Source organism: Lutra lutra, chromosome 4 (assembly GCF_902655055.1).
Source record: "Lutra lutra chromosome 4, mLutLut1.2, whole genome shotgun sequence".
Classification (NCBI taxonomy): domain Eukaryota; kingdom Metazoa; phylum Chordata; class Mammalia; order Carnivora; family Mustelidae; genus Lutra; species Lutra lutra.
In genome coordinates, this window is record NC_062281.1 from 161,040,446 (window position 1) to 161,047,890 (window position 7,445).

The following is a 7,445-nucleotide window of genomic DNA, read 5'->3' on the forward strand; positions in this document are numbered from 1 at the left end:
TCTCCAGGAAGGTAATGGCTTCTGGCCTGAAACAACTGAGCCGCCGAGCCACTACAGAATGGCTTCTCCTCTCCCCATCCACTCCTCAGACATGGACTTGGGCTGGAAGGGGGTAGTTCAGGCTCCCTTCCCCTCAGGGCAGGCTGTTCAGACTGGCTCCCATCCCTCTGTGTTTTCCTAGGTAATAAGCCTGAGTGGGGGAGGGAGGAATTACAGTGGGGCCCAATGTCTCCCTTCTCCCCAGCCTCCCTCCTGTTTGCGGGGATGGGAGGAAACCGAGATACCATTGGCTTTTGGATCCCTTCTGCAGTCGGCTCTTCCGAACGAATAATAATAATAGTAACACAGTGCTCACAGCTTGGGCACCTACGATCTGTCAGCCCCTCTGCTACAGGCTTTACATTTACATGATCTCATGAGGAAGGGATTATTTAATCCCCATTTTAAAGTTGAGCCCCCAAGGCCAACAAAGGTTAAGTAACGTACCCAAAGATACACAGCCACGAAGGGATGCACCAGAATTTGGACCAGGACAGGCTGGCTAAGGACCCCTGAGATGCCACTGAGCCCCCACCTGGAGGTCCCCTGGGTGTTTGGAGGTGGGGAAGCTTTTTTCTATCCCCCCACCCCGCTAGTCCTACAGGCCTCCACCTGTGCACTGCTGTGATGGAATTCTGCCCAGGAGGCTCCTCCCCACGGCTTTGTCACTGATTATTTCTGACCAAGCCCTCCCTGCAGCCAAGGAGTCAGATCTGCCCCAGTGGTGGCCAGAGGAATCCTTCTTGAGCATGAAATTGAGCCTGATTGCTGCACGAGGGGCCGGGCACCTCAATGGGGGTGAGGGGCCAGGCCTATTGGCAGGTGCTGTCCAGTGGGTCAGAGATGTCCTGGAGAATTTCTTCTTGAGGTTCTGACTCCCCCAGCCTCTCCTCCAGTGGATTCAGGACCAGAAGGGCTGGATCAAGAAAGGCCAGTGAGGGACTCGGGCCCAGACTGGGTTAGGGCTTGGCTGTGGTTACACAGGGAGGGGAATATCCCCCTACCATCCCCAGCAGTCTGAAATGCCAGAGCACATCTCCACCCTACCAAAAACCCCCTCTCTCCCAATGGAGAGGGATCCGGGGGTCAGTCCAGACTACCTCTAGGGGGATCCCAGATTCTGAGGATAACTTTCTCCTGCCACACACACATATGCTCCTCCCAATGACAATGGTGTGTGCGATGGTCATGCAGTCACACATCTGCGTACCACATGCAGTGAGGGACAGCAGCCAGTGCTCTGTTTGCGGAAGACTCATTAACCTTGACCCCCACTGGCTGAGTCAGCCGTAGGGTCACCCTATCACTGCCTAGGGCGTGGGGTGCGGTGCCCTCTACGCCACCATGATTGCCCTCTGCCACCCAGCCAGCAGCTGTGGGAACTGAGAAGGTGACTCCGTTTAGTGTTCACTATCTATGTGTGCAAAGGATTGGCCTCTCTTAGAGGCTCAGTGTGTGTGTGCGCGTGTGCGTTGAAGTAGGTGCTCATGGTCATTTCATGTGTGCAGGATGAGTACCTGACTGTGGACAGTGTGTGTCCACAGTTATTATATATGGCTGTGGTATTTGTTTGAAGGGTGTGAGGCTAGGGATGCACACAGCAGCGACCACAAACACACACTGTCCAAAAGCACACACATGTTACCACGGACATACACAAGGACCGTGGACAGACACTGAGCATGAAAGTATGTATGTTCCCTGGACACACGCTGATCACACACACTGAACATTTTCCAGATGAAAAGAGACAGGCTTTCCTGAAATCCTGCCTTCAGTGGGCTGCTAGCTGGCTTCTGCGCCCTTTGTGCCCTTTTCCTGATGGGGAAGGGGAAGATACCAACCTCTCCCCAACCACCTCCCTCCCTGACTGCACCTCAAAGAAGCAGTAGGCCCAGAGGGCAAGGAAAGTCTTGGACTCCCAAGCCTGCAGAGAGAATCCCAGCACCTCCACCCCTCCCCAGCCAGAGTTATCCAGGGGAATCAGCCTATTGCCCAGCTCATACCTCATTTGCTCCCTCCTCCCTGCCCTGAGAAGGCTCCATTGCCAAAGCCCAAGAGTGAGCCAAGACTCCAGACATATGGGCTATCTGGCAGGCTCACACTCAAACACACACACATTCACAGACACCAGCATGCACTTGTCTTTAGGGTCCTTCGTAGGGAAAGAGTGGGGGAGGCCTGGAGAGAGCGCAAGTTGGGGGCTGTGCCCCTGGCCACATCTCTGAATGGGCTGTAGTGTAGCTGAAGTCATGGTCCTGTGGCATGGGATTTCTATCCATTTATCCATTCTGTCATCTAGGATGGCAGGAGGCAGGGCATCTGGAGGATTGTGCGTCTGTGAGTGGTAGGGGGTCTGCCTGTGTCTGCGAGCGTGACATGACCAGGAGCCAGGGTTGCACGCCTGTGTGAGCAGCGGTGGGCCTGGCTTCTGTGGGATGCCGAGCCTGGGTGCGCATGTGAGCACGCCTCCAGGTGTTCTCAACTGTTTTTGCCTCTTGGGAGGATAATGGTGGGGGTCTTGTGTGCTTAGGGTTGTTGTAGGCCACGGTGTGTCGCTCTTTGCGTGTGTGCGCGCGCGCGTGTGCCTGGAAAAGTGTGGCTGTGGCTGTGGCCACGTCTCCGAGGGCGCACAACCCACCTCGGCTCCCCTCCCGGGCCCATCCGACCCGCCTCCATGCACCCGGCTGGGAGCCGTGCGGCCGCCGGCCCGGGGGAGTCCCGCCCCCTCCGCCGGAGTGAACTTTTCCCAAATCCCCGAGCCGCTTAGGGCGAAGCCGCCCCCGCGGCCTAATCCGCGCCCCCCGCGGATCTGCATAATCGGGTTAGCGGCCGCGCTCCCTCCCGCTCCCTCCGCCGCCGCCGCCGCCGCGCGCGATTCTCTCGCTGTCACTTAGGGAGGCTCAGCGCGATTTGCGGCCTAATCCCCCGGGATCGCTCGGCCGCCGCTCCCCGAGGGGCCGCCAGATTGTTCCCTTCATAATTGATTGACTCTATTTGCCGGATTGGGACTTCAAAGCGCCGGCGGCGCGGGGGCGCCTGGGAAGGAGCGGGGCCCGCGGCAGGTCGGCGGGCTAGGCCAGGAGAGGCCCCTGCCTCGGCGGGCGCCTGCCACCCCGCAGCCTCGTCCTCGGGCCCGGGAGGCCGGAGCAGGAAATTCGCCCGCGATGGCGGTGGCGACGGCGACACGGACGGCGCGGATGGCGTCGTCACCGCCGCTGCTAGCGAGGTCTGGGCCGGGCACGGTGCCCAGCGCTTCTGGGGCCCGCGCTTTAAATCCCCCTGCCAAGCTGGGAGCCTGCAGGGTATTAATATCCCCATTTCACAGGTGAGGAAGCGGGTTCAGAGACCGCCCGCCCTTCCTTCTCCGCACACCTTCTGTGGGCAGCGCCGTTTTCGGTTCCGGGATCCAGCTGGGGCCAGACTGACGCTGTCTGTGCCTCCAAAGGGAACTTTATTCTGGTGAAGGAGGCAGGTGGCCACACAAGAAACAAGAAATACAGGAAGGGAAAACCCCGCCTAGGGCTGTGCGAGTGCCTAGGGAGGAAAATTCGACTGAGAGTTCAGGGAAAGCTGCTGCTTCTTGGTTTCCCCTGAAACCAAGCCGTGAGGAGCTGGGGGACCTGCCTGGAGCAGAGGGGAAGGCCCTGGAGCAAGGCACGCCCTTAGCAGGTAGTAAAGCCAAGGGGAACACTCAGGGCTGCCGGCCTCCAGATCCGAGAGGCTGAATCCCATTCTCTTTTCCACCTGCCCAGCCTCGACTAAGCACCATCTTCTCCACAGGCTGAGCCCCTCACAGAAATGTCTGGCCTGCCAGGCCCAGGCACCTGTCCAGCTCCACACAGCCCACTGCGGGCTCCGCCTGTAAGTGCAGGAGCTGGTGGGCTTCCATATCCCATTGATCAAAGACCGCCTTGGTGGGCAGCCCTACACCCAGAGCCTTTTGGAGCCTGCTGCTTCCTCCACTTCTAAGGAGACAGGGGCATCAGGGCATGAGGTGGAGCTGGAGGGGCCCAGTACCCTGCCCAGCCATAGCCCAGCTCCCAGGAATCCCCAGCCCAGACTCGGGAATCCTCAGAAACGCTTAATTAATTCTTGATTACCCACTGTCTCTGCAGCTGCCATTAGCCACCTTCCCAGCCTGGGCCCAGTTAGGCCATGTAATTAAATTAGCGTAGGGAGAACTCTTCCAGGCAGGAGCAAGGTACTCCTCCTGCTGAGCCTCCTAGAAGTTGGGGGGGGGGGGTGCGCTGAGGAGGAAGGCTCAGAAACACCAAGGGGACCATACAGGGTCTCACAGTGGGGCTATAACTGGGGCTCCAATGGAACGCCTCAAAATTAGTTCTGCCCCCACATCCCACCTCTCTTGAGACCTCTACTCTCAGCACATATTTTAAACCTTAAGTGTCTTTAAAATGACAAGAGATTTGCTGCTGTCCTTAATTAAATTTATGCCAATTCATTGAGCTTTTGGGGAGATGGATTTGGGACAGGGGAGGGAAGAGCCCGATTTCCTTGGGGTAGGAAGCAGGAGACTGGGGGTGTGAAGCACGAAGGCATCTCCCACTTTCAGGTCAAAGGGGTGGGGCTGGAGGAGGTGGAAGCACCAGGGTGGTGGCAGGGGAAGGAGGAGAGGGGGACATTAGAAAACTGAGGCTCTGGCCGAAGCAGGTCCTCTAGGGGAAGGTGGGGGATCCTTGTTTTTTATGAGAGAGACGGGAGAGAGTAGCCTTAAAGACCGCCCTGAGGGTGGAAATGGAAGCCCTAAACCAAGGCGGAAGGCTGGGGAATTGGGGCCTATACATAGTGAGGAGGACCTAGTCTTCTCTGTGGTCACATCCCAAGAGCCAGGATTCCCTCCCTGCATCCTTCCCTCCCTCAATCCTGGGAGATGCTGGCTGACAGCCCGCCCTCCTCCCAAACCCAGCTCCTTGTCACTTCAGAAAATCAGAAATAAGCCTTAGTGATTAGAGGGAGACGCGAGTGAGATGGGGCTTAGAGGCCCAGGCTCAGGGAGGTGTTAAGAGGCGAGTGGGACTCAGAGTATTAGGGGGGCAGAGCTAATAGCTTCTCTGGATGCCCCTCCCCCCAGGACTGTAGTACTCAGGGGAGGAGGGGAAGGGAGAGGGGGAAGGGGAGGGATGAGAAGATATGGGGAAGAGACTGGAAAGAAGATGTGGAAGAAGAGAAGGAGGCAGGGAAAGAGAAGAGCTGAAGGAGGGAGAGGGGAAGGTGGCAGTAGAATGGAGAAGGAGGGAGTGAGACTAAAGTCAAGGTGAAGAGAAAAAGTAGGTGAGGTGTGAAAAGTACAAATTAAACAAGATCTTTATTTGATTGAGAAAAAAAATAAATGTTACAAAGCTAATACCCAGTGTTGATAAGAGTAGGGACATGGACACTTGGGGCACGCACCAGCACAACCTTGGAGGGTCTGGAGGTGGAGGGCATTTGGGCAATAATCATCAGAATTTTAAAGATTTTATTTATTTATTTATTTATTTATTTATGCATTTGACAGAGACACAGTGAGAGAGGGAACACAAGCAGAGGGAGAGGGAGAAGCAGGCTTCCCACCAAGCAGGGTGACCTGAAGGCAGACGCTCAAAGACTGAACCACCCAGGGACCCCAATCATCAGAATTTTAAGAGGCCAACTGATTGCACATCTGAGCATCTGTGCCACAGCCACCCTGGCCCGTGTGCCTGGGAGCACAAGGACAGAGACAGTCGCTGCCAGGATGTGGGGCACTGAGCAAGGACCAGCCACATACATTATGGCACAGCCTTCCCACAGAAGACTAGGTCCACGGGAAGAAGGAGGAGCTAGATCTGAAACTGGGCTTGCATGCTGGTGAGCCACTAGACTAAGTCATTAAACAATAGAAATAGTAGGGTTCCAAATGTTTTTTTTTTTTAAAAGCACTTAAAACTATATGGGAGATGTGTGTGTATAAATATATGCAATCGAATATCTGGAAGAAAGGAGAGCCCTAATTACTGTCAGGGGCATATATGGGGTAGGCATGGGGGAGCATTTAGTTTTTCCACTTTGTATTCTTTTGCTTTATGTTTCTATAAGATTTTTTTTTTATTATTTGATAGAGTGAGAGAGAGAGCACAAGCCGGAGGAGCAGCAGGCAGAAGGAGAAGCAGGCTCCCCACTGAGCAAGGAGCCCCATGCCAGACTCAATCATGAACCTGAGCCAAAGGCAGACACTTAACCGACTGAGCCACCCAGGCAACCCTGCATTATGGTTTTAGAATGAGTTGTTTTTTTTTTCCTCGAACCATGTATTAGTATGTACACTTAAAAATAGTGATTTTCTAGGAGGGGTGAGGAAGGAAAGGCTGGCAGGAGGAAGGAAGGAAAGAAGGTGGTCAGGGCCAGAGGGAGAGCAGTGGAAAGCAGGCTGGCCCCAAGCGGGAATAGTGAATCATGGTGGGGGGAGGGGTGTTTTCCCTCCAGGAAGGTGGGTACTTCCCAACCAGGTAGCACCCCAAAGTGCCCAAACACATTCCTTACCCCTGTCCCCACCACAGAAAATCTGGCTGAGGCCTGAGTAATTGAAGGCTAATTGGGTTTTAGGCTTGTTAATACTCCCGAGGATGTTTGCAAGAAGGAGAGCCAGTCGGATAAATGACTCCCTGTGGGACTCTGGTGTGGGAAGAAACACTGAGGAGAAAGGGAGCAGGAGGCAGAGTTTTTCAGCTCACTCCAGAGAGGTGTGGGAGGGTGTACTGTGCCCAGTGAAAGCTGAGGAGCCCTTGGACTTCCTGGGGCAGGGGAAGTGGAGGGAGAAGCCGGTCCAGGGAAGTTCAGGCCCTCCTCCGGGCAGGATTCTGATACGCAGCAGTGGGGACTGGCCATCCCAGCCAGAACCCTAGGCACTGCAGCAGGGGGGTTCCTGTCTCCAAAGGGAGGGAGAAGATAAGTCGAGCTACCTGTGATAGGCAAGGGGGAAACACTGGCGATTCTGCCCATCCCCAGGAGCATATTATTTGTCTCACAAGGAGATGGGGGCCCTCTCAGAACTAGATCTTGAGCTGTGCTGAAGGGCATCCCATGACCCAGGCCCTTTATACCTTCTGAAGCCTCCTGTACCTCCAGGCCTGCCTCACAGCCCTCTCTCCCACACTCACCACCACTGCATCCTGCTCCAGAGCCTTCCAGCAAGGAGACAGCTTGCCTGCTGGGCTGGCCCATCTCTATGTCTCCCCATTCTCTGACCTGTGGACATCATTGGCTTCTGACTGTTGAGCCTTTTGAAGGCTCCTGACTCTAGCATAAATGTGTGGCGGCAGGGACAGACCAAAAGAAGGTGGCCTCTTTAGGTCTCCCTGAAGAGACCAGCTGAGGCCAGAGGAGCCCCCAGTAAGGGCAGCCAGGCCCAGGCAGCTAAGGAATAG